This window comes from Balaenoptera borealis (assembly GCF_965194805.1).
Source record: "Balaenoptera borealis genome assembly, chromosome: 13".
Taxonomy (NCBI): Eukaryota; Metazoa; Chordata; class Mammalia; order Artiodactyla; family Balaenopteridae; genus Balaenoptera; species Balaenoptera borealis.
Genome location: NC_138870.1, coordinates 98414262 through 98438480, shown reverse-complemented (window position 1 = coordinate 98438480; position 24219 = coordinate 98414262). Strand labels below are relative to the sequence as shown.

Sequence of the window (24219 nt, the reverse complement as noted above, 5' to 3'; positions counted from 1 at the left end):
ACCCGGATGACAGCGGTGCTGAGCCGGAACTAGCAGAAGGAATCAGGTGCCACCAACTGAGATGGTCAAGGCTGCAAGTGAACCGGGTTTGGGGAGGAGATCCAGAGTTCAATTTGGATGTATTAAGATCTAGATGCCAGACATGTGCACAAAGATATCTAACAGGCTGCTGATGTAAAACAGAGTTGTTAGTGCTGCTATGACTATTCTCCTCCACTTTCACACCCAGTCCTCACGCCAGCCAGTGAGGAAGGCAGGCCAGGGATTACTTCCCCAGCTTGACAGAATGGAAATCCTATAGAGTGTATACCCAACAGAATTGAAAACAGGTATTCAAACAAATACTGGTACATGAATGCTCACAGCAGCACTGTTCACAGTCGTCAAAAGGTGGAGATAACTCACATGTCCATCAGTAGATGAATAGATGTGTAAAATGTGGGATACCCATACAATGGGATATTAGTCAGGCATAAAAAGGGATGAAGGACCAATACACGCTACGAAGTGGATAAACCTCAAAAACATTAAATGAAAGAAGCCAGTTGCAAAAGACTACATATTATGATTCCATTGATATGAAATATCCGGAATAGTTAAATCTATAGAGACAGAGCAGATTAGTAGTTGCCAGGGATTGGGGGGAGGAGGAAATAGGGAATGATTACTTAATGGGCACAGGGTCTCCTTTGGAAGTGATGAAAATAGTTTGGAATTAATAGGGGTGGGCTTCCCTGGTGGCGCAGTGGTTGAGAGTCTGCCTGCCGATGCAGGGAACACGGGTTCGGGCCCTGGTCTGGGAGGATCCCACATGCCGCGGAGCAACTGAGCCCGTGAGCCACAGCTACTGAGCCTGCGTGTCTGGAGCCTGTGCTCCGCACCAGGAGAGGCTGCGATGGTGAGAGGCCTGCGCACCGCGATGAGGAGTGGCCCCCGCTTGCCGCAACTGCAGAGAGCCCTCGCACAGAAACGAAGACCCAACACAGCCAAAAATAAAATAAATAAATAAATAAATAATTAAAAAAAAAAAATAGGGGTGATGGGGCTTCCCTGGTGGCGCAGTGGTTGAGAATCTGCCTGCCGATGCAGGGGACACGGGTTCGAGCCCTGGTCTGGGAGGATCCCACATGCCGCGGAGCAACTAGGCCTGTGAGCCACAACTACTGAGCCTGCGCGTCTGGAGCTTGTGCTCCGCAACAAGAGAGCCCGCGACAGTGAGAGGCCCGCGCACCGCGATGAGGAGTGGCCCCCGCTTGCCGCAACTAGAGAAAGCCCTCGCACAGAAACGAAGACCCAACACAGCCATAAATAAATAAATAAATAAATAAATAAATAAATAAATAAATAAAATTAAAAGGAAAAAAAAGGATTCCTGATGAATAAAAATAAAAAATAAAAAAATAGGGGTGATGGTTGTACAACATTGAAAATGCACTAAATGCCACTGAATTATACACTTTAAAACGTTTACATTTATGTTATGTGAATTTTATCCCAATGGAAAAAAAAACCCTCTATGAAGAACCTAATGCCAGGCTTATGGCACCCTGCACCATGCAGTGACTCCCACTGCTATTTTCCCGGAAGCCTGTGAAGGACTCTCACCAGTTCCCCATCTCCTTTCTGAGTAAAGTAGCCCAGTGAAGCAAAGGAATGTATCCCCTGCAAGGTCAGTTTAGGGCAACTGGATTTTGCAAACTCCAAACCAGGGAATTTGGTCTGACAAGCATGGGATTCACATCTGAAATCAGCCCTGCCCTGGAAAACCTGTGGCTGGGGGTTGCTGGTGTCCCAGGGAAGCTGTACTTCCAGGTCTGTTCCGGTTGGGGAGGAAGGAGCAGGAACTTCTCAGAGCTGCCCTATTTAACCCTTCAGGGTCAATGCTCCTGAGCTGGAAGGGACTTTATGGATCATCTATGAGGAAATGGAAACTCCAGAAAGATAAATACCTTTTCCCAAGTACCCCAGCCAGTAAACGGCTGAGCTGGGACTAGGAGGAAGGGAACCATCGTGGATATAGCACCTACTCCATGAGCAGGAGCCTCAGGGACATTACCTCAACCACTCTGGCAAACAGCTCTTGGCAGCTCCATCTGCAGATGAGATTCAGGGAGGTTTAGGGACCGGGCTGACATCATGCATCTATTAAGAGGCAGGGCTGGCAGCTGAATATAGGTCTACCTGACTCTTACAATCTGTAATTTTTGCTAGGCCTTTATCTGTCTTCACATGTGTATCCCCAATACGGAGGAAATGAATGAATGAACCAAGCTCTTTCCAGTCTCCCACACCTCCATCCAGATTCACCCTGATCAGAGTTAACAGACGCTCTGGGGCTATCCCATGGTTGCCATGGTAACTGAACTTTTAGAACTTTTAGAAATAGCAGCTGCAGGCAATCCAGGACAAAACCAGTGAACCCTTCTTTTGCTGCACCAGTTAAGGCTTTTCTGTCTAAGCTGACAAAGGTTAACACAAAGCAGCAAAGAGGAGAGATTCCTTAACATACCTTATTGTTCTTGACCATCCTTGTTGACCAAGGACCCTTTGTTTGCCCCACCACTGCCACCTTCACCACACATCCATGGTTTAAAAAATGGTATCTAAAAAAAAAAAAAAAAAAAAAAAAAAAATGGTATCTACTGAGGACATCTCCCTGTAAGTGGTAATGAAATTGTAACCCCGCTCTTTACACATCAACAGTTACAGAGCTACCACCGGAGCTTCAGATCAGCAGGAGACAACCACCATCCCCCCACAGGGTTGATAGCATTTTAGCCCAAAGTCAGAAACTTGACAGTTTTATTAAGTAGTGCATGCCTGTAAGGGTTTGGACTTTTTGAAATATGGAAAATAGCTTCTTGAGGCCATTCCAAACAAAATAAGAAGTGAGAATGAGGAAATAACCACAGCTACAAAGAACCTTAAAAGAGTTGTGATTATTTTGTAAATGAGAAAGCCTGAACTAAACAGGTGGTTTTCTAGGAAACCATAAATTACCAAAATCAATCCTTGGAGACCACTAAATTTTAAACAGACCAAATATCACATAAGAAAATGAAAATGTTATTAAAGAGCTATTCTCCCACACACAAAGGGGAAAAAAACTAGCAAGTCCAAACAAGACTTCAGGTGAATTCAACCACAACTTTGAAGAGTGATGAATAAAAATGCCATTCAAATGGTTCAAAACCCTAGAAATTATAATAAGAAAGCCGCTACATTTATTGAGTCCCCATGTGGCAGATACAGTTCTGAGTGTTGTATTCATTTAATTCTCACAATAATCCTGTTGAGAAGATAAATTATTGTTCTTATTTTAGAGATGAAAAAACTCATAAATAAATAGTTCAGGGTGACACAATTAGTAAGTGGCTGATGCAAATTTGAAGCTAGTGAGTTTAGTTCCAGAATTCACTTTTTTTATTATTATTTTTAATATTTATTTATGGCTGCATTGGGTCTTCGTTGCTGCGCGCGGGCTTTCTCTAGTTTGGCGAGCGGGCGCTACTCTTCGTTGCGGTGCGCGGGCTTCTCATTGCGGTGGGTTCTCTTGTTGCGGAGCACGGGGTCTAGGTGCACCAGCTTCAGTAGTTGTGGCATGCGGGCTCAGTAGTTGTGGCACACAGGCTTAGTTGCTTTGCGGTATGTGGGATCTTCCCGGACCAGGGCTCAAACCCATGTCCGCTGCATTGGCAGGCGGATTCTTAACCACTGCGCCACCAGGGGAGTCCCCAGAATTCACTCTCTTAACCACTATGCCGGGTCAACTCTTCCAAATTCCTTTTATGAATATTACATATCAATACCCAAATCTGTCAATGATAGCACAAGAGAGGAACACTACAGACTATCTCATTTATGAGTATAACAGCAAAAATTGTAAACCTAATATTAGCAAATAAAATCCAGCCGCACAAACAAAAATTATATACTACAACTGAGCAGGGCATACCAGGAAAACAGGGTGGTTCAATATTAGGAACACCATTAATATTATTCACCATATTGACAAATCATTGGAGAAAAACTGCATGATGATTATGACATAGATGTTGAAAAGGTATTTTAAAAATTCAAAAATCCATTCTTGATTTAAAAAGAAAATCCCTTAAGAATTGGAAGGGAAGGATGCATCCTTAAAATACAGTTACACCCCCCCCACACATACATATATACCTCAAGCCAGAAAGCCAACTTGTAAGAATAAAATATTAAAAGACTTCTTGGGGCTTCCCTGGTGGCGCAGTGGTTAAGAATCTGCCTGCCAATGCAGGGGACACGGGTTCGAGCCCTGGTCTGGGAGGATCCCACATGCCGCGGAGCGACTGGGCCCGTGAGTCACAACTGCTGAGCCTGCGCGTCTGGAGCCTGTGCTACGCAACAAGAGAGGCCGCGATAGTGAGAGGCCCGCGCACTGCGATGAAGAGTGGCCCCCGCTTGCCGCAACTAGAGAAACCCCTCGCACAGAGACGAAGACCCAACACAGCCAAAAATAAAATATAAATAAATAAATAAATATATATATATATAAAAAAAGACTTCTCGGGCTTCCCTCGTGGCGCAGTGGTTGAGAATCCACCTGCCAATGCAGGGGACACGGGTTCGAGCCCTGGTCTGGGAAGATCCCACATGCCGCGGAGCAACTGGGCCCGTGAGCCACAGCTACTGAGCCTGCGCGTCTGGAGCCTGTGCTCCGCAACAAGAGAGGCCGCGACAGTGAGAGGCCCGCGCACCGCGATGAAGAGTGGCCCCCGCTTGCCGCAACTAGAGAAACCCCTCGCACAGAGACGAAGACCCAACACAGCCAAAAATAAATAAATAAAAATAAAAAAATAAAAGACTTCTCATTAAAGTCAGGACAAAAAAAGGATATCCACTACCATCACTTTTTTTAAAATTTATTTTTATTTATTATTTATTTATTCTGGCTGCACTGGGTCTTCGTTGCAGCGCGGGCTTCTTTAGTTGAGGCTCGTGGGCTTAGCTTGCGGTATGTGGGATCTTAGTTCCCTGACCAGGGATCGAACCCTGGCCTCCTGCATTGGGAGCGTGGAGTCTTAACCACTGAACCACCAGGGAAGTCCCTACCATCACTTTTATTTATAATTGTTCCAGAGGCACTTACCAATGTAATTAAACAAATGAAGAGGAATAAAGTTAAAAAGTGATATAATTATTATTTATAGGTGATGTGATACAATTATATTTTAGAAAACCTACAAAATTCAACTAAAAAATTGTAGCACAAAGAGAATTCAGTAATGCATCTAGGTACAAATTTCATATACAAAAATCAATAGCCTTACTAAATATGAAAAAGATTGTTTTGAAAATATAATGGAAGACTTACATTTTGGCCCAGCAATCCCTCCTCTGAGAATTTATCTTACCAACATACTTGTGCATTCATTCATTCATTCATTTATTCATTCATTCATTTATTCTGCAATTATTACTGAATGCTTACTTATTCAGTATCAGATTCTTTTCTGAGTGCCAAGAATACAAATAAATGAACAAACTGACAAAAACAAAACAAAACAAACAACAACAAACCCTTATAATCTGGTGGTAGGAAACAGATAATTAGTATAATTTTATTTTTAAATTTTTAAAAGCATTTATTTATTTATTTATTTGGCTGAGCCGGGTCTTAGTTGTGGCACATGGGATCTTCATTGCCGCGTGCGGGATCTTTAGTTGTGGCATGCGGGACCTAGTTCCTGGACCAGGGATCAAACCTGGGCCCCCTGCATTGGGAGCACAGAGTCTTAACTACTGGACCATCAGGGAAGTCCCAATAAACATAATTTTAAAAGTAAATGATACAGTGTGTTAGAAGATGATGATTGCTATCAGGATAGGGAAATTGGGAGCACTGGGTGGTCACGATGGACCTCCTGGAGAAGGAAGGAGGTAAGGGGCTGAGCCATGTGAAGATGGGCAGGGGGCAGGCACAAGTTCCTGGGGTGGTATTGAGCCTGGTGTGTGCACACAAAATGAGTCATGTGTGTAACAGCAAAAGATTCAAAGAATAAGTTATTCATCTATAGGGAACCATTTAAGCAAAGGTACATCTACCAAAGTCTAAGGAAACTCTCTGTGATGTGAGATGGGAAGATCTCCAGGATATATTGTTTAGTGGAAAAAAGCAAGGAGCAGAATAGATTATAAGGTATGCTAGCTTTGTGTACCCAAAGGAGGTAAATCAGTGTTAGAAAGGTGTCAATTCTTTTTCAAATAATTTATAAATTTAATATGGGCTCCCCCAAAAGGAATCAGAAAAGCTAGTTTTTAAGAGCTAAGAACATTCTTTAAAAGGAGAGTAAGGAGGGGGGCTAGCCCAACCAGATATTAAAACATATTGTAAAACTATGGTAATTAAGATATTGGGTTGACCAAAAAGTTCGTTCAGGTTTTTCCATAAGATGTTACAGAAAAACCCAAACGAACTTTTTGGCCAACCCAATACTTTTGTATGGGAACATGAGTAGAGATCAACAGAATACAATAGGATATCCAGAAACAGATCCAAATACACACAGGAAATAATTATGTAATAAATTGTCCTGGGAATGTTGAATAGCTTTTCAGAAACAAATATATTTGTATCCTTCCTGCATTAGTTACACTAAAATAAGCTGCAAAAGGCTCAAAGATATAAATCTAAAATGTGAAACCATAGAAGTACTGGATTAAAAAAAATTTATAATCTTGCAGTGGGATGGGCTTGCTTAAGCATGACTCAAAACTCAGAACTCATCAATTCTGACCGCAATAAAAGTTTTAAAATTTTCCATGGAAAAAATAGCAAAACCAAAAGACAACAAACCAAGCAATAATTTATGCAACACATGTAACAGACAAATTTCTGTAACATAAAAACAACTCCTATATATCAAAATGCAAAAGTCTATGATCCTATAGAAAAACAGTCCCCGGATATGAACAAAGAGTTCACAGAAATGGAAATTAACTTGGCCCTTATATATATATATATATATATATATATATATATATATATATATATATATTCTTTTTTTTAAAAATTTTTGTTCATTTATTTATTTATTTTTGGCTGCATTGGGTCTTCGTTGCTGCACGTGGGCTTTCTCTAGTTGCGGTGAGCGGGACTACTCTTCATTTCTGTGAGTGGGCTTCTCAATGCGGTGGCTTCTCCTGTTCTGGAGCACAGGCTCTAGGTGCATGGGCTTCAGTTGAATAGTGCTGATCTAGATTGAAACAAATTCTCCCTTCAGCTGCTAAGTCACTGAGCTACAGGGCCTGGAGGACTGGTCCTTCTGTATCCACCAGGACCACTGTGGGAGCCACCCAGCCTCAGCCTTCTGAGGCCCAGGCACGGATGCTCATCCCACCGTGCCTGTTATCCTCGGTCACTGCCCCAAATATCAGCTCTTTTGGCCATTTCTTTTCTCCACACCGCTCTGTTAATTCCCCTCTTGTTTTAACAAGCCTCTGCTCTCCACCTTCTGAAACCTTTTTCCTTGGTTCTTTGGAAAGCTGATTCTTGGGCAAGAAAATCACCTACACTCTCACTCTTCTACCGGCACAGCCTAGGGTTTACTCTGGGGCCCAGCAGGTAAAGAAAACACGTGAAGTGTGAAGGTCAAGGGGTGAATGCCCGTGCCCGCACTGTGTGGTGAGAACTGGGCAAGCTGGAGAGTTCCTGTGCCCTGACCCAGCTCCAGGCTGACTGTTGGCACGTGGGAATGTGGACCCAATAGGGCCAGACCTTCAGATGGTTCAAGAGAGGCCAGAAACCCTCATATACCCGTGGCAGGAAGATAAAGTGGTACACAGCTCTGCCGAAACCATTTGGCAGTTCCTTAGGAAGTTAAACATAGTGTTACCATATGACCCAGCAATTCCACTCCTAGGTATATACCCCAGAGAACTGAAAATGGTTCACACAGAAACTTGGACATGAATGTTCATAGCAGCAACATTATGTCCAAGAAGTGGAAACAACCTGAAAGTCCATCAAGGGATGAATATATGAACAACATGTGGTCTAGTCATACAAAGGAATATCATTCAGCCATAAGGACAAATGAAGTACTGACACGTGCTACAACATGGATGAACCTTGAAAACATGCTGAGTGAAAGAAGCCAGACACAAAAGGCCACTAATTGTATGATTCCGTTCATACGAAATGTTCAGAATAGGTTAAGTCCATAGAGACAGAAAATAGATGAGTGGTTTCCAGGGGCTGAGGGAGAAGGGAGAATGGGGAGTGAGTGCTAATGGTACAGGCTTTCTTTCAGAGATGATGAAAATGTTCCAGAATTAGATAATGGTGATGATTATACACCTTTACAGATATACTCAAAACCACTGCATTGCACACATTAAAATGGTGAATTTTATGGTATGGGAATGATATCTCAGAAACAAAGAGAAAGAGGCCAGCAGTCTGGCTCTTTGTGAGAAACCTGATATTTTTCATATTGACTTAATTTTTGAGCAAGCAAAGCAAAGTAAGCTTTGGCCTGTAGGCTACCAGTTCAGAACCTCTGAACAGAAATCACGCTCTCCTCTGAGGTCACCCCTTCCTAGCACCCCTCCCTCGCTCAGCGGTTCCTTTTTCCCCCCTTCCTGGCTCCTCTTGCACCCGCCCCAAGGCTTCTTCCAGACCATCGTCCTTTCCTGCCTCCTCTGTCTCTGTCTCTCAGCTGTGCTCATTCACTGACAGCTCACTTTCTATCTTCCTCTCTCTCCCAGTCCCTCCTTTGTTCTTTTTTAAAAAATATTTATTTATTTGCCGTGCCGGGTCTTAGTGGCAGCACGCAGGACCTTTGTTGCCGCGTGCGGGGTCTTTTGTTGCACGTGCGGGATATTTAGTTGCGGTATATGGGCTCTTAGTTGCAGCAGGTGGGATCTAGTTCCCTGACCAGGGATCAGACCCGGGCCCCTGCATTGGGAGCGCAGAGTCTTAGCCACTGGACCACCAGGGAAGTCCCCCTCCTTTGTTCTGCTCTCTTCGTGTCCACATCTGAGACCCTCCCTACTTTCCAGCTGTTTGTTCGTTGCTCGAACTTCCTGTTCTTTGACTCAAGCCTGTCTTTGACTCCACTCCTGTCCTTACCTCCTTCCCCTCCCTCACTGATTCCACAATTCCCCACCTTGGCCACTCTCTTGACAACATTCTGACTTCTCTCGACCTGTCTCTCTGTTGTACCTGCCTGGAAGCCCCAACTCTGGGTCAGTCTGATTGCCCTTCCTCTCCCGGGGAGCACCTGGGCCCTGAGCTCTGCTGAAGAAAATCACAGCACCACAGAGTCTGGTGCCATCAATTCATGGACGGTGACATAACCGGGCCCACAAATACCGTACCCCAACGACGCTGTCCTCCTCATCAGCTCACCCTGCCACCCTCTACAGTGGCTATTGAAAACCCTCACCACTCCCCCCAAACCTCTGACCTCACCTTCTATTCCACACAGAACCTGGAGGCCTTCAGACAGGAACTCTCCCATCATCCGGCCACCGATGCATGGATTTGACAGGTATTTAAGAGGTTAAGTTGATGGAGATTGGCGGTAAGTTGTATAGATGAGGGAGAAGGGAGATCAAAGGAGACACCCATGGGGAGCTCCCTGGTGGCCTGGTGGTTATGATTCTGGGCTTTCACTGCCGTGGCCCGGGTTCAACCCCTGGTCAGGGAACTGAGATCCAGCAAGCCGTGTGGCACGGCGTGGCCAAAAAAAAAAAAAAGGAGAGAGAGAGAGACGCCCATGTTTCTTACTGGAGCCTAGATGGATGTGGTGCCGTTTATGACATGGGGAAGACTTCACAGGAAGGGGCAGAGGAAGAAGGACAGACCCTGAACCAGAAAGCAGGAGGGAAATCTGGGGAGTTTGGCATCACAGATGTCAAGGCAGATACCAAAACTGAAGTTACAGAACATGCGATGGGCTGAGAGCAAACCTTTGCCACGTATATAACAGATTCGTCATGGAAAATATAGAGACTCTTGAAAGAAACAGGAATGACAAACAACCCAATAGAAAAGTGGGCAACTGATATGAAAGGGCGATTTGCAGAAGAAAGGATCCAAATTTCCAGTAAACATATGAAAAGATGTTCAATGTCCCTAGAATTAGAAGAATGTAAATGTTATGGGTTGAATTGTGTCCACTTCCCCTGCCCCCAAACATGCTGAAGTCCTAACCTCCAGTACCTCGGAATGTGAACTTATTTGGAAATAAGGTTGTCACAGATGTAATTAGTTAAGATGAGGTCATACTGGAAGTGGGGTGGGCCCCTAATCCAATATGACTAGTGGCCTCCTTATAAGAAGAGGGCCATGTGACAACCGAGACCCAGGGAGAATGCCCTGTGGGGACAGAGAATCAGAGTGATACACCAAAGACCGACAGGCACCGCCAGAAGTTAGGAAGAGGCCAGGAAGAATCATCCCCTACATCCCCTAGGTTTCAGAGGGAGCACCGCCCTGTTGACGCCTCGATTTCAGACTTCTTGTCTCCTAAACCATGAGACAATACATTTCTGTTTTTTTTTTTTTAAGCCACTAGGTTTCTGGTACCTGGTTACAACAGCCCTAGAAACTAATACAGTAAATTAAAATAACACTGAAATGCTTTCTTATTTTTCCCATCAGCTTGGAAAAACAAGAACAAAAGAGATGATAACATCCAGTGCTGTCAAGGACATGAGACAATTCCGCCCATGACTGCCCACTGGAGTGGAATTTAGTGATGCTTCATGGGAGGGCCTTTGGCAGTAAACCATCAAATAAAAATGAAAAGGCCCATGACCTAGAACTTGGCAATTCCTATTCTTTCTGTCCCTGGAGAAATACACGTGTTCACAAAAGAGTCGCGTGTAAGAATGTTCTTTGCAGGAGTTTCCTGGCTGTTCAGTGGTTAGGACTCCGAGCGCTTTCACTGCCGGGGGCCCAGGTTCAATCTCTGGTGCAGGAACTAAAGTCCCGCAAGCCGTGTGGCCAAAAAAAAAAATGTCCTTTGCAGTACTGTTGTAATGGCACACCCATCCTGTCCATTGGTAGAGAATGCTTACATAAACTTGTCTCTTCTCAGGGAGGATTCGCTATGAAGTTAATGAAGCTTAAGCTTCAGGGCCCCTCACTTGCAGCAGCCCAGGAGAGAATCTAGCAATTTCTCAATGTAACTTTGTAATATTTTTCTTAAAGAGGCTCCCACCAAATGCATAAGCTTCAGGACCCAAAAAACTTGAACCTGCCCCATCATACTATATAATGCATGGCAACAGTTAAAAAGAGATGCGGGGCTTCCCTGGTGGTGCAGTGGTTGAGAATCTGCCTGCCAATGCAGGGGACACGGGTTCGAGCCCTGGTCTGGGAAGATCCCACATGCCGCGGAGCGACTAGGCCCGTGAGCCACAATTACTGAGCCTGCGCGTCTGGAGTCTGTGCTCCGCAACAAGAGAGGCAGCGATAGTGAGAGGCCCGTGCACCGCGATGAAGAGTGGCCCCCACTTGCCGCAACTAGAGAAAGCCCTCGCACAGAAACGAAGACCCAACACAGCCATAAATAAATAAATAAATAAATAAAATTAAAAAAAAAAAAAAGAGATGCGGCATGGGCTTCCCTGGTGGCGCAGTGGTTAAGAATCTGCCTGCCAATGCAGGGGACACGGGTTCGATCCCTGGTCCTGGAAGATCCCACATGCCACGGAGCAACTAAGCCCGTGCACCACAACTACTGAGCCTGCGCTCTAGGGCCCACGAGACACAACTACTGAGCCCACATGCCACAACTACTGAAGCCCGTGCACCTAGAGCCTGTGCTCTGCAATGAGAGAAGCCACTGCAACGAGAAGCCCGCGCACCACAACAAAGGGTAGCCCCTGCTCGCCGCAACTAGAGAAAGCCCACGTGCAGCAACGAAGATCCAAAGCAGCGAAAAATGAATAAATAAATAAATTTTTAAAAAAATGAAAGATGAGGCAGACAACAAGAGAGTGGAGGGTTTCACCAAGTGCAGGTCTGAATTCTTACAGAGAAGGACTGAAAGTGGCAAGTTGGTTTGTTATTGGAAGTTCCTGTTGACCTGGGTGGGCAGTTTCAGTGGAATGATGGGTAAGAAATGGCAGACTGCTAGGAGGGATGGTGACAAAGTGGGGACTGTGAATGTGGACAGTCCTTTCAAGAAATCTGGCTGTGAGGAGAGATGAGCTGCAGGAGGAAGTCTCATGAGGGAGGAAGAGGCTTGAGCCACTGTGTTGAGGAAAAAGAACCAGGTAGGCCTGAACCTTGAGGTTAACAGCAATTCTGAAAATATTTGTCATGTGGTTGCCTAGCCTCCAAACACTCTTCCAATTTGGGGCATTATCTCAAGCCCCCATCTCCTATCACAGGAGCAGAAATGGATCAGACATCACGCCCTTCCACCCACCCAGAGCAGCTAGCCAAATTTCTTGAAATATTTGATTTCTACTACCGCTTGCTTCAACTAGAATTTCATAAAAGTTGGTATTTGATCTGACACAGTTTTGTATGGCACACTTGCATGGGCTTATTTTTTGTGGGTTTAGTACGAACCCCCATCTTGTGCTCTGCCATTCAGGAACCCAGAGTCCTGAAAGTCTGAGGCTTCCTGGGCAGATCCCTTTCCACTGTGAGATAATCCACCAAATAGGAAGATTCTTATAACACTCAACACTTTGAGATTTTGGTTCCCTGTGTAAGAGGTAAAATGATTGAGACTTCGTGCAAGTCTAAGCTTACCTTTGACTAACTGTGTGCCTTTAGGCAAGACTCTTAAATGCTCTAAGCCCCAATATCCTCATTTGTAAAGGGGGATAACTGTACTTCTACTGATGAGTACATCCTACTGATGATCTGGGAGACCTGAGACTGAAGAAAGAGTCCAAAATGGTTCTTGTGAACAAGTTGTTATGTTTTATTCCTTGGACCTCAGAAATGGGGACTGAGAGAAGATCAGGGCCTGTGGCCAGGGCAGCCAGTTTTGGAGGCCAGTGCCTGATGAGCTGGGCGAGTGTGAAGAGCCCTGCCCAGTCAAGGCAGTGACGCCACCAGCCACCCTAGCTTCTCTGGAGGACAGGTTAAATGCAAGACTTACACAGAGACTCGGGCAGCAGAGTGACACAGAAACCCAGAGATGCACAGAGATTAAAGCCAAAAGTAGAAGTCTGCTGCAGTGGAAGCTTTGAGCATGCAGAACTCATGAAGTAGTAAAGGCGGAGAGGTGGTAGGTGGTGGTAGCTGCAGACGCTGTTGGTGCCCTGCCCCACAGCACCTCCGTCCTTCTTAATTTACCTGCGGGTACAGGACATGCTTTTCTGCATGCACTTTTAAAAAAAAAAAAAAATTAATTAATTGATTAATTTTTGGCTGTGTTGGGTCTTCGTTGCTGCCCGCGGGCTTTCTCTAGTTGCGGCGAGCAGGGGCTACTCTTCGTTGTGGTGCACAGGCTTCTCATTGCGGTGGCTTCTCTTGTTGCGGAGCACGGGCTCTAGGCGTCGGGCTTCAGTAGTTGTGGTACGTGGGGCTCTAGAGCACAGGCTCAGTAGTTGTGGCGCACGGGCTTAGCTGCTCCGTGGCATGTGGGCTCTTCCTGGAGCAGGGCTCAAACCCGTGTCCCCTGCACTGGCAGGCAGATTCTTAACCACTCTGCCACCAGGGAAGGCCCTGCATGCACTTTTTACCTCTAGTATTCTCAGGGCTCTGCTTCTCAGCTTGAGGGTTTTTTTCTGGAGATGTGGGGACTTGCTCAGCCCTTTGTGCTGGGCAGCCCAGAAGGGCCAGAGATTTGAAACCTCTAGGGCAGTGGGCGTCAGCGGATAAACCCCCCAGGAGCACAGCGCTGTGCTGAGTTCTGCAACGCTCCTCCCGGTGAGACTGGGCCCCAGCTGCCCACAGAGGCTTTCCTCACTTCCTTCTCCCTTTCACTTTCTGTCTCACTTTCCCTTTCCCTTGCTGTGCTTCCAGGAATCTCCTCCAAAATAAGCTATCAAGTTCTTGTCTCAGGGTCTTCTTTGGGGGAATGTGAATTCAGACAGTAGCACTAGAAGAGAGAAGCAAAATGGAAGATCTACTTCAGGTGCTGAGAAGCAGTGGACACTTGCTCAGAGACAACCAGATGACGGCCTATTGAGACATTCTGGTCTCCCCAGGCTGACTGTGCAGATGAGGATGGTTTCCCATTAGACAAATTTCCCAGTGTGTCTGAGGGAACCTGAGTGTGTCCCTGGTCCTTCCAGCCTGAAGGCACATAACCAGCCTTCCCCTAAGGATAGTTGTCGTTTGTTAAGCACCTACTATGTGCCAAGCTCTGCACCAGGCACTTCACTTTCATTATCTCTCATTCTCATGACAACTTGCAAGGGGGGTAATATCCTCTTATAACAAACAAAGCAGTGTGGTACTGGCATGAAGACAGACACGTAGACCAATGGATTAGAATAGAGCACCCAGAAAGAAATCTTCACATATACGGTCAAAAGATTTTTGAGAAGAGTGCCAAGACTATTCAATGGGGAAAGGACAGTCTCTGCAACAAATAGTGTTGGGAAAACCGGATATCCACAAAAAATTAAGTTGTGCCTTTACCTTATACTATATACAAAAATTAACTCAATGTAGATCAAAGAGCTAAATCTAAGAGCTAAAGCTATAAAACTCTTAGAGGAAGAAATAAGAGCAAATATCCATGACCTTGGATTTGACAATGGTTTCTTAAATATGACACCAAAAGCATAGGCAATGACATTTTTTAAAAAAAGATAAATTAGACTTCATCAAAATTTAAAACTTCTGTGCATTAAGGGACATTATCAAGAGTGAAAAGACAGCTCACAGAAAGGGAGCAAGTTTTTGAAAATCGTATATCTAACAAGCATTTAATATCCAGTTTATAAAAAGAACTCCTACAACTCATCACCAAACAACCCAACTGAAATGGGTGGGGGGGGCACTTCCCTGGTGGCGCAGTGGTTAAGAATCCGCCTGCCAATGCAGGGGACAGGGGTTTGAGCCCTGGTCTGGGAAGATCCCACATGCCGCGGAGCAACTAAGCCCGTGCGCCACAACTACTGAGCTTGTGCGCCCCACAACTACTGAAGCCCGTGCGCCTAGAGCCTGTGCTCCACAAAGAAGAGTAGCCCTTGCTCATGCAACTAGAGAAAGCCCACGCACAGCAATGAAGACCCAATGCAGCCAAAATAAATAAATAAATAAAGTTATTAAAACAAAAATGGGTGAGAATTCCCTGGCGGTCCAGTGGTTAAGACTCTACACTTTCACTGCCGAGGGCACGGGTTCAGTCCCTGGGTGGGGAACTAAGACCCCCGAGCCACGTGGTGTGGCCAAAAAAAAGAAAAAAAATGGGTAAAGGATTTGAATAGACATTTTGCCAAGGAAGACATACAAAGAGCTAATAAGCACATGAAAATATGCTCAACATCATTAGTCGTTAAAGAAATGTAAATCAAAACTACTATTGCTTCACACCCCCTAGAATAGCTATTATTTTTTAAAAATGGAAGATAATAAGTGTTGACAAGGATATTGCTATGGATCCAATTGTGTCTCTCCCCCATCCCTCATTCATAGTTGAAGCCATAGCCCCCAATGTGACTGTATTTGGATATAGGCTGAGGGAATTTTTTGTAAATATTTATTTATTTGGTTGTGTTGGGTCTTAGTTGTGGCACTTGGGATCTTTGTTGCGGCATGCAGGATCTTTAATTGTGGCTTGCGGGCTCAGTAGTTGCAGAGCGCGGGCTTAGTTGTCCCACAGCCTGTGGGATCTTAGTTCCCCGACCAGGGATCGAACCCGCGTCCTCTGCATTGGAAGGCAGATTCTTAACCACTGGACCACCAGGGAAGTCCCATAAGGGAGTTAAAGTCAAATGAGGTAATAAGGATGGGACCCTTATCCAATAGATTTGGTGCCCTTTTAAGAAGAGGAAGAGAAACTCTACTCAGTGCTCCCTGGTGAGTAGAAGGAAATCCAAAAAAGAGGGGATATATGTATATGTATAGCTGATTCACTTTGCTGTACAGCAGAAACTAACACAACATTGTAAAGCAACTATACTCCAATAAAAATTAATTTTAAAAAAACATAAAGAGGAAAAGAGACCAGAGTTCTCTTTCACTTTCTCTCCCTAAGTTCATGCACCAAAGAAAGGACATAGCCGGAAAGTGGTTATCTACAAGCCAGACAGAGAGCTCTCACCAGAAAGCAAATTTGCCAGAACTTTGATCTTGGACTTTGCAACCTACAGACCTGTGAGTCATACATTTCTGTTGTTGAGGCTGCCGAGTTTGTGGTATTTTATTATAGCAGCCTGAGTGGACTAATACAGATGTAGAGAAATTAGAGTGCATTGTTAGTGAGAATGCAAAATAGTGCACTGCTGTGGAAGACAATTAGGCAATTCCTCAAAAAGCTAAAATCTAACATGTGATCCAGCAATTCCACTCCTAGGTATTTACCCAAAGGAACTGAAAGACGGGTCTCAAAGAGATATTTGTACACATCATGTGCATTGCAGCAGTAGTCACGATAGCCAAAAGATGGAAAAAAACCAAGCATCCATCAGCAGGTGAATGCATAAACACAATGCGGAATGTACATACAATGGAATATTATTCAGCGAAAAAAGGAATGAAATTCTGATATGTGCTACAGTATGGATGAACCTTTAAAACTTTGTGCTAATGAAGTCAGTCAGACACAAAAGGACACATATTGTATGACTCCACTTATATGAGGTACCTAGAATAGGCAAACTCATAGAGACAGGAAGTAGAACAGAAGTTACCAGGGGCAGGAGGGAGGAAGGAGTGGGGAGTTACTGTTTAATGGGTAGAATTTCTGTTTGGGATGATGAAAAATTTTTGGAAATAGTTGGTGATGGTTATACTATGTTTGAGTGCACTTAATGCCACCAAATTGTACCCTTAAAGTGGTAAATTTTATGTCATGTATATTTTATTGCCATTTTCAAAAACTTGTAAAAAACAAAAACAAACAACAACAAAAGCATGGGAAAAAACCCAAGTGTCCTTCAACAGGTGAATGAATAAGAAAACTGTGGTACCTCCATGTGATGAAATGGATACAATGGAACAAACTATTCACACACATGATAACTTGGATTAATCACAGAGGTATTATGTTAAATTAAAGAAGCCAGTCTTAGGCTTCCCTGGTGGCGCAGTGGTTGAGAATCTGCCTGCCAATGCAGGGAACACGGGTTCAAGCCCTGGTCCGGGAAGATCCCACATGCCACGGAGCAACTAAGCCTGTGCACCACAACTACTGAGCCTGCGCTCTAGAGCCCACGAGCCACAACTACTGAGCCCGCGTGCCACAACTACTGAAGCCCGCGCACCTAGAGCCCATGCTCTGCAACAAGAGAAGCCACTGCAATGAGAAGCCCGCGCACCGCAACAAAGAGTAGCCCCCGCTCACCGCAGCTAGAGAAAGCCCGTGAGCAGCAACGAAGACCCAACGCAGCCAAGAATAAATAAATTAAATAAATAAATTTATTTAAAAAAAAAAAAAAAGCCAGTCTTGAAAGGTGACATACTGTATGACTCCATTATATGACATTCTTGAAAAGACAACACTGTGCGGATGGAGAACAAGTCAGTGGTCCTCAGGGATTAGAGGCGGGGGAAAGAGAGAGCGCGAGGGAGGTTTTGGGGGCAATGGATTGTGGTGATTACACTAATCTGTATATACATTAAGATTCATAAAGCTATTCACCAAGATGTTTTAAAAAGTTGAGTTCAGGGGCTTCCCTGGTGGCGCAGTGGTTGAGAGTCTGCCTGCCAATGCAGGGGACGCGGGTTCGGGCCCTGGTCTGGGAAGATCCCACGTGCCGCGGAGCGGCTGGGCCCGTGGGCCACAATTGCTGAGCCTGCGCGTCTGGAGCCTGTGCTCCGCAACGGGAGGGGCCGCGATGGTGAGAGGCCCGCGCACCGCGATGAGGAGTGGCCCCCGCTTGCCGCAACTGGAGAGGGCCCTCGCACAGAAACGAAGACCCAACACAGCCATAAATAAATAAATAATAAAACATTAAAAAAAAAAAAAGTTGAGTTCATTGTATGATAATTTTTTTAAAAATGAGTGACTCAGATCAAGTGACCTGTCCAAGGTCACATGACTCCTTGGTGGTGGGCTGGGATGTGGACCCAGGTTTATCTCCTTCCAAGGTTGCCTCCCCTCCACGGGCCCAGGCTGCCTCTCCAAGGGCTAGTGTGAGGGAGACACGAGATAATGGAGTGAAAGCCCTTTGTAAATGGTTAAGGGCTACACAAATGTCAGCCCTCCTTATCCATCAGGGAACATGGCTGTTCCTCCAAGCCCCAACTTAATGAACAGCATTATTATTATTGATTTGTACATTCAACTCTGACCTTCAATATATTAAGAACTGAGCTTCTAAAAAAACAAAGCAAACAAACAAAAAACAACAGGTGGCATCTTCACTCCTTCCCTAAAGGTCATGTCTCTAGAAGAGAAAAGAGCGTAAAAGAGGAATATCTGGCCACAGTTTAAAATAAAAAGACTGCCTACTCTGGGTCATGGATGACAGCATTGCAGGGTGGGCAGGCCTCTGCAAGTGTGAGGTGGAAACATCATCACCAAAGACCAAGAGAGGGTGAGCTGAATCCCCTGGGTGCAGGTAGGGGGAGGGTTCAGTGTCAACTGTGGGCCCAGGGAAGAGTACACTAGTTTTTGCGTCAGACCAACCTCAATTAAAAATTTGTCTCTGCCATGATTCCCTACAGTGAGAACTTACACAGTCATTTAAGCTCTCTGAGTCTCATTTTCCTGATGTGTAACATGGTCCAGAGCAGCACTAATCTCAAAAATAGATTTTATTTTTGTGAAGATTAAGTGGATGGTAAAGTTCCCATCTATGGCTGGCACATCATTAACAGTCAATGAATAATAAATAGTCATAAAAATAAACATCAGCAATAATTACCAAGCTCTTAGATTTATATATAAAAAGATAACACAAATATAATTTCAAAGCAAACCACAACTATTACAGGAATCAGAAAAAAATACATCTACACCATTGGTTTAAGACTCTTTCCCAGTAGACCACCAAACCCTGATCAGACAGTTGGCTTGGTAGGCATGAACAAAATAAATGAAAGAGCAGTTTATTTGTTCATTCCTTTGTTTTTTTATTCAATTAGTGAAGGCACTGTGGTAGGTGCTGGGGATTCAGGGGTGAATAGGACAGGTGAGGTTTTTGTTCTCCTGGAAATTCAGAACCAGGTAAACAAGTGATCACATAAGAGACCAAGACAACGTAGATCACTAAGTGCTGCGCGGACAATAAAATGGGTTGATGTGATAGAGTGAATGGGGTGGCAGGGAAGTCCTCCTTGGGGAGGTGACAATTAAGGTGAGTTCTGAGGCCTGAAGAAGCCAGCCATGCAGAAATGTGGGAGAGCGCCAGGCAAAGGCCAATGGCCAGGTGATGACTCCCAGAGGTGGGGGGAGGGATGGAGCTCTGCGAATACCAGAGGGAATGACATTCTTAGATGGCCTCGGGAAGGAAGCCAGGGGTCAGCTCACCTGGGGATGAGGTGCTCTGGGTAAGAAGTTTCAATTTTAGTTATAAGTTCAATGGGTGGGCAAGGAAGAGCTCTTTAAACTTAGTTAGACGACACATATATTTAAAGCAGACTAAGATCTCCAAACAGAGGTTAGCTTTGTCAATGGGCTGTTACTAGTCGAAGCCTATTGGCCAAGGCTGCTTCTTCTGCAGAGAGTAGGGGTGGGCACTGCCTACTTTTGCCTCAGTGAGGCTCCAGTTTTAGGTTTCCAAGATTAAGCCCCTTTAGGAGTCAATGTATTATTTATTTGGGTATATTAACGCCCTCAATCCCTTTACAGTCCATTCTTGCTTGCCTAGGATCCGCTTTTTCTGTCTGTCCGTCAGTAATCCCAGCTCTGATCTCTTCGATGTTAATTTCAGCAGGTAATCTAATTTTCTTTATTTCTCACTTTTCATCCCTAGGTATACCATTTTTATTCTTCTGCCTATTTAATTTTTTTTTGGCCGTGCCATGAGGCTTGTGGTATCTTGGTTGCCCCATCAGGGATCGAACCTGTGCCCCCTGCAGTGGAAGCACGGAGTCTTAACCACTGATCTCCAGGGAAGTCCCTCTTTTGCCTATTTTAAAGATGAGGATGCCAGGCTCAGAACCTTGTTCAGAGTCACCTCGTGTGTTGGTAGCAGAGCCAGGATTTTAACCTAAACTCATTTGACCCCTCACCATGGGAAGACAGTGGGGATCAAGAAGGCTTTAGGGAGAAACCTGAGTAGGAGTGTGAAAACACACAGATAATGCTGTATACTCAGGAGGACAGGGATATAATGAAGTAAGATATAATGACAGCAGAGGAGGTGCTTGGAAACTCAGGTAAAGCAAGAGAGAGAGGAGGGCTCCAGAGCTTTACATCTTTATAGCAACACACGGTGGGTAAGTAATGAAGAGTGAAGTTGTCAGTGTGACACAAGGGGCTAAACGCAGTCTCAGTTGTCTCCAAGATGCCCCAGGATGGGAGTGGAGACAAGGAGCCCAGAAACTGACTTTGTTTGAAAGCAAAGATCTGATAGAAGCAGCGATTAGGTAGATCAGATGAGATTGTGTATATGAGAGCATGATGGAAGTGGTGAATTGTGAGGCTCATCCTTCAAGAGCTTGAGTCACTGATCTTGGTAAGTGGAGCCTTCCAGAGTCTGAAGACAATTTAGCATCTTAGGGGGGGATTCTTTTTTCCTTAGTTTAAATGTGAGAGAAAACATAGCAAGAATAAATGAAACATGGTTATAAACGACCTACAGTGTAATCTGCCTAAGTGCAATCTCATTTTTGCATGTTGTATATATTTTTTACTGAGGTATATTGTAGATTTCTTTATATTGTTGCGATCACAATGCCCATGATAATTCTATTTCCTTTTGGCATCATATAATAAATGCTTTCCTGTGTTTCTTATCAGTTGGCACAATTAAAGAAAATATTCTACCCCATCGAAGTCCCATCGTGTAATTATTATTCCACTTGATTAGTGTTAGAGCATTTCCATATGTTTATACCTTTTGGGCAATTGTATTTTCAAGAAGTTCTAAAATTCAGTGATGGGAATTCCCTGATGGTCCAGTGGTTGGGATTCCGCCCTTCCACTGCAGGGGGCACGGGTTTGATCTCTGGTGGGGGAACTAAGATCCCTCATGCCAAGTGGCACGGCCAAAAAAAAGAAAAAGGAAAAAGAAAAGAAATTGATCAAATATGGGACAAAAACAAAGGAGAGAAAAGACAGGCAAAGGACTCTTAGAAGAGTGTTCTGTTGGCTGAGGAAATGAGTGAAGAATGTCAGATGACATTATAATAAAATGATGGGCTTTTTAGGAATGTTTTGAGAATGAAAAGGAAATGGTGTGGGCCTACCCGTTAGGGACAGGAGGAGATAATGATGAGCGTTGAAAACCGAAGACCTGGCCGATTGTTGTAGCAGAGAGGATACGGAGAGAATGTTGGAGAGCTCACAGCACCACAGGGGATGTTGGGGAATCAATCAGGCTCAGGAAATGGGTGGCAACTGGGACCACGGCCAAAATGATGCCACAAAACTAGTCTGGGGAGGTGTTGGCTATTGAGGCTGTTAAACACCGGATGCCACCACCCATTTGGCCGTCTGCACTGGGACTTGGGTGCTGCCCACAGCCGTAAGGGATGGCAGGTTGAGTATCTCTGATGGAGGTTAGCTACCCTACCTTGCTCCAGCTACACAGAAACTGGAGGAGCCAGGATTCGGCATGCTCAACGCCTACGATGGGAAGTGAACTCTGCATCCTTCAAGGTGGGGCTTTCTCAACTAGTGGAGGGGGCATCAGACCAAATTAAAGACTCGTTTCAGGTTGTAGCAAGGAGACTAATGACAGCATGACCAGTCAAGGAACTGCAGTTGTTCCAGAGAAAAACGAAGAAGGCCTGGGCTCTGTCAGTGGCGGTGGGAATGGAGAAGAGGGTACAGATTGTAGTGAGAGTACAACAGCAGAGTGAATAGAGTTTAATGACTACTGAGATGCAGAGGCGGAGAGGAGAATATCTAAAATGCCTTTGAATGCCTATGGCTTCATGAATTGGATGAGTGGCAGTGCCATTAACCAGGCTAAGTCATCCAGGAGGAGGGGTATGCTTTGGGAAAATGACAGGTCAGTCATTTTTGACAGGCTGAGTTTGAAGTGTCCAAGAGACGCACAGCCAGGGAGAGACAATGGACACATTTGGGTGCCATGTTCCTAGACAGTAACTGTGCAGTGGGGTGCTGGTAAATGACTAACAACAGGCTCTCTGGAGAAAAGAAATTCTGATTTGTAGCATTTCTCAATTCTGTGGTGTAAATACAACCACTATGGCCAATTTCTAGGTATCAACACAAGGTTACTAAGAGTGGATTTGCGGGACTTCCCTGGTGGCACAGTGCTTAAGACTCTGTGCTCTCAAAGCAGGGGGCCCAGGTTCGATCCCTGGTTGGGGAACTAGACCCCACATGCATGCTGCAACTAAGGAGCCCGCCAGCCGCAATTAAGACCCGGCGCAACCAAATAAATAAATGTTAAAATAAATAAATAAAATATTAAAGTTAAAAATGAAAACATTAAAAAAAAAAGAGTGGATTTGGAGCCAAAAATAAATAAATAAATCTATTTAAAAAAATTTAAAAAAAATTTAAAAAAAATTTAAAAAAAGGGGCTTCCCTGGTGGCGCAGTGGTGAAGAATCCGCCTGCCAATGCAGGGGACAGGGGTTCAAGCCCTGGTCCGGGAAGATCCCACATGCTGCAGAGCAACTAAGCTTGTGCGCCACAACTACTGAGCCTGTGCTCTAGAGCCCGCGAGCCACAACTACTGAGCCTGCGTGCCACAACTACTGAAGCCCGTGCGCCTAGAGCCTGTGATCCGCAACAAGAGATGCCACCGCAATGAGAAGCCCGCGCACCACAAGGAAGAGTAGCCCGCGCTCGCCGCGACTAGAGAAAGTCCATGCGCAGCAATGAAGACCCAACACAGCCAAAAATAAATAAATAAAAATAAATCTATTAAAAAAAAAAAAAAAGAGTGGATTTGGGAAGAGATGCACACAATCAGTTGTCAAGAGGCCACCTGGGGGTCCACTATGGTGACTATGGGTGAGGCTGAGGTCTCCCAGACAGAGCAGAACCCGGAGAACAGAATCTTCAGGGACGGACTGAAGAAGAGGGGCTGCCGGAAGGAATCTAAGAGAGAATGGGCAAGTCAAGATCAAGCCCAGATCTGGGCCCTGTCAAGCTCTCCAGAGGTAGCTTCCACCACTTATTCATTTTAAGAAAATCTGCTAGACTGTAAGCTATTTGAGGGAAAAGACTTTGTCTACCTCAGCTGTGTCCTCTAGGTCTGGAACACAGTAAGCACTCAATTAATTCCACTAATACCTTAGGGAAGAATTATGTCCACCAGTTTCATGAGGCAACACAAGAATAACTGAATTGTGTTACAAGGAGACATTTTGGCTCAATGTAAGAAAAACTTCCTAGCAAGTCTTGCAGACGTACACACCTTGTTTGGTCTGCCCCATACCACTCCCATTCTTCCGGGAACTCTACCTTTCAACTCTGAGGTTCTCAAGACCGTCACTATTTTCTAAGTGAATCTACCGATTAGTCCGGGTGTCGGCACCTGACACAGCTGGGATTTTTGGAATCAGGACTTGGAGTAAGTCCCTCTCTTGTGGCAGAAACTGGGAGAAGAGGTGGCAGAAGAGGTGTCAGCATCCAGGGTTTTCCTGCCGTATATGAAGTTAGTTTCAGGGATTCCCTGGTGGTCCAGTGGTTAGGACTCCACGCTTCCACTACGGAGGGCAAAGGTTTGATCCCTGGTCAGGGAAGTAAGATTCCCGCAAGCCGAACAGCGCAGCCAAAAAAAAAAAAAAAAAAAAAAACACACACCAAAGCTAGTCTCTGCGAAACAGAGGCAGGGAGAATCCCAGCAGCGATGCCCCAGTTCTATTCATTCATTCTTAGGTCCAGCTAGTTCTCTGTCCCTCTTATTACAGGACATAGTCCCATAGCCCTCTCATAAATGTCCCATGCCTTAGAAACTGGATTCGGGTACCCTGCAACCAAGGGTCCCAGTGAATACC

General features: G+C 44.9%; 1 long non-coding RNA gene across 1 annotated transcript in view; it reads left to right on the top strand.

Moving 5' to 3' along the window:
- The window catches only part of LOC309609118, a 29632-nt gene extending 6922 nt beyond the window's left edge, over positions 1-22710 (top strand). Inside the window, exons 2-3 of the long non-coding RNA XR_014233272.1 lie at positions 9471-9533; positions 10649-22710. This is a non-coding gene — a long non-coding RNA (uncharacterized lncRNA). The remainder of the gene's footprint in view (positions 1-9470; positions 9534-10648) is intronic.
- Positions 22711-24219: the final 1509 nt, after the last annotated feature.